Source organism: Apteryx mantelli, chromosome 20 (genome assembly GCF_036417845.1).
Source record: "Apteryx mantelli isolate bAptMan1 chromosome 20, bAptMan1.hap1, whole genome shotgun sequence".
Classification (NCBI taxonomy): domain Eukaryota; kingdom Metazoa; phylum Chordata; class Aves; order Apterygiformes; family Apterygidae; genus Apteryx; species Apteryx mantelli.
In genome coordinates, this window is record NC_089997.1 from 7514182 (window position 1) to 7517529 (window position 3348).

At 55.9% G+C, this 3348-nt stretch overlaps 2 non-coding genes across 2 annotated transcripts; one reads left to right on the forward strand and one right to left on the reverse strand.

Annotated features, from left to right (window-relative positions):
• Positions 1-1854: 1854 nt before the first annotated feature.
• On the reverse strand, positions 1855-1925 carry TRNAA-UGC (transfer RNA alanine (anticodon UGC)). The gene has a single exon. It is a non-coding gene; the product is annotated as a tRNA-Ala (tRNA).
• Positions 1926-2645: 720 nt separating this feature from the next.
• On the forward strand, positions 2646-2718 carry TRNAN-GUU (transfer RNA asparagine (anticodon GUU)). The gene has a single exon. It is a non-coding gene; the product is annotated as a tRNA-Asn (tRNA).
• The last annotated feature ends 630 nt before the right edge of the window (positions 2719-3348 follow it).

Consider the following 3348-nt stretch of genomic DNA (forward strand, 5'->3'; position numbering starts at 1 on the left):
TGACAAAATAAAGACATGCCTGTTCCATCCCTCGGATGATGTTTTTGGCATGCCCAGCAGATATTTGCCAGGTCCAAATCTCTCACCTTGGCTGCAGGAAATGGCACACCTGCTCTGAAGCTCCATGCAGAGCCCACAGCAGGGGCAGAGGGGCACAGCACAAGTGTCTGGGTCCATAACCAGAAGGTGATGGATCAAAATGATTTGTTTGCTTCACAAGCATTCATAGACAAAGTGTTTGTTAAAAAAAAAAAAATCTAATTCCTTTGGATATTTTGCTTAGATAATGCTCATTTAGGGAATCCAAACCTCTTGAACAAGATTCTTTTGTTGCTGTCCAGCTGTTGATGGTATTCCCTGTCACAAGTGTCCTTGCAATAGCATCTTCACCTGGGTCAGGTGACAGTCCCTCAGGGGGGTTGTTTCAATGAATCCTGATAATCCAGCTGGCCTGTGGTCCCATGTAACCACTCCAGAGCATGCACGATCCACTCCCATTGATATAGGACTATATCGGATAAATTTGAATGTCATCAGATAAATTTGAATGTCATCCCCTCCCCTGAGCTCTTCTCTCCATGGGGAAGGTTTTCTGACCTGCTTCATGACCTCACAGTGCCTGCCAGCTTGCTGCCCAATCAGATTGCTGCAGTAGAAGTGACCTCACAAACCAGCTCCCAGTCATGCTACATCTACATCTACATCTACATCTACATCTACATCTACATCTACATCTACATCTCCCTGCCCCCTTCAGGAGCTCTCCTCTCTCCTGGGGGCTTCCTCCTGCCCTTCATGACCTCACAGTGCCTGCCCACCCACCCACCCACCCATCTGCCTGCCTGCCTGCTGCTGACCAATCAGGCTGCACTCATAGAGGTGACCTCACAATCACTATGCCAGCAGTGTCATGATCATCTGCCTCTCCCTCCTTCCTCCAGGCTCTCACCTCTATCTCATGGGCTTTGTCATGCCCCTGATGACCTCACAAGCCTGCCCACCTGCTGCTGGCCAATCAGCTGCTGTGAAAGGAGACACCTCACAATCAAAGCCACCAATGTCACCTTCACCTGTCCCTCCCTCCTGCCTCCTCCCAAGCTCTCCTTGCTGATGGGCAGCCTCTGTGATGCTGTTCATGACCTCATAATGCCGCCTGCCCACTGCTGGCCAATCGGGGAAGTGTAATGGAAGTGACCTCACAACCAACACACCAGCCATTGTGCTTCTGCCTGACTCTCCCTCTCCTGCTCCCACTCCCACCTCCCCAGCTGCTGAATCAGCTCCTGTCACCTGCAGTGACCCCAGTGCCTGCTCACCTGCTGCTGGCCAGGAGCTGCTGGGACAGCAGTGATTCACCAGTGATGTCCCAGCTGGCACCTCCACCTGCCTCCCCTCTCCCCTCCTGCTGAGCTCTCACCTCCAGTGGTCAGGTGCATCTGATGAGTCTGATGCCCTCACAGTGCCTGTCTGCCTGCCCAGGGCAATCCTGCTGCTGCAGCTGAAATAACCTCCCAGCCAGCATCCAGTCCTCTCACCTTCATGCATGCTACTGACTCTTGTCCCACAGGGCTGCCATCTCTCCTGAGATGCATTTGATGACCTCTCAGCTCCTGCCTGTTTGTCTACTGCTGGCCAATCAGGTTGTTGCAATAGTAGTGACATAATGATGGCATTTCACCTGGGCAGGCTTTCTGATGATCTGCCTGGGCTCTTCCCACACGGGGAGCTCCACTTCCCACATGACACCCTGTCAGAGGGCAAGCCTACACTTTCTGGAGAGGAGCAATGCACCCTGTTCCCAGCCCTCACCCTTGTTGGGGGGGAAGGATGGAGATTCAGGACAAAAGCTTCCCCTGGAGATGCTGGGGATTGAACCCAGGACCTCCTGCATGCAAAGCAGGTGCTCTTCACTGAGCTACATCCCCTAAGAGCCTGCTGAGGGGTGGGACATACTCTTCTCCCATGATGTGCCCCTGACAAGCACAGCCCTGTTGGCCCCTGGTGCCCTGAGAGCCTCAGCAGAAAGCAGCATTTGAACCCTCCTGCTGGGCCACAGGCTGGGATGGGGGAAGTTGAGATTCCCTCTCAGCTGGGGCTGGTCCTGGACCAGGGCTGCATCATGGAGTGCTGCCCCTTCAACATCTCTGCAGTTGATGGGGGCAGGAGGAGACTCTTGCTGCAAGCGCTGCTCCCACACTCTGGCCCTCCCAGGGAGGGTCAATGGAGAGGAGCAAACCCCTTCCCCGACTCACCTCTGCCACCCCGTGCAGCACTGCTGTGTGTGTCACACCTGTCTTCGATGCCAGCAGCAGGAGCAAATGGGGTGAGGGAAATGCCCTCCCCAGGGTGATGTGCCCACAGCTCCAGTTACCCCCAGGGTGTGCATTGGAAGGGCCATGAAAGCAGGCAGGGCCGATCCTGGGCGGGGAGCTGCCCACAGCCCCTCACCTAGGTATTAGGCCTCCCTCTGCACTGCTCTGCCCACCAGCACCTAGCAGTGGGCAAATGGCAGTGTCCCCTTCCCTGGGGCTGGGGAAGTGGCCCTTTCCCTGGGGCTGGGGATTTGCCTGGGATCAGGAACATTCCCATTCCTGCAGCACCAGGAACTGGACACTGGAGCTGCCCCAGGAGAGCACCAGGTGGGGGTCTCTGTGGCGCAGCAGGCAGCGCATTCGGCTGTTAACCGAAAGGTTGGTGGTTCGAGCCCACCCAGGGACGTTGCCCTGTTGGTGGGGTACCTGGGGGATTGTGCTGCCCAGCACCCTGGGTTTTGCTCATAGTCATGGCCATGTCCCAGCTCTGGGACAGCAGATCTGCTGCTGGCTGGGACATGCATCATGATGTGGGACATCCTTTCTAGACCATGTGGGATGGCCAGAGAGGCTAGAGAGCAGCACGGAGGATGTACATGTGTCCTGTTGACCCTGAGCTGAGCTGAGTTGTCCCATCCCCTTGCCTGATGGGAAGGACAGAAGAGGGAAGAGTGTGTGTCAGTGCCAGGTGGTTGTGCCTGTACATCTCATTACTGAGTGGGGAGAAGGGAGGGTGCAGTGCCATGGGGCAGGGAAAGAGACCAGCTGAGTGCCCACTCCAGAGACTGTGTGGGGACGTGGGAGTGATTCACACATCTGCCTGATGTGCAGACAGCTCTGCCACAGATCCCCCACCCTGTGGCAGGGTCAGTCCTTCATCTACCCCAAGCACAACATTGGGGTAGAGGACAGTGCTCTCCATCCAGGCTGTGCTTGATCCTTGGCCTGACTTGTTGGCTGGAGAGAGGCTGAGTCTGGAGACAGAGAGGGATGTCCTGGGTCGCAGTCGCAGCTGAGCTCCTGATGAGACAGCAGG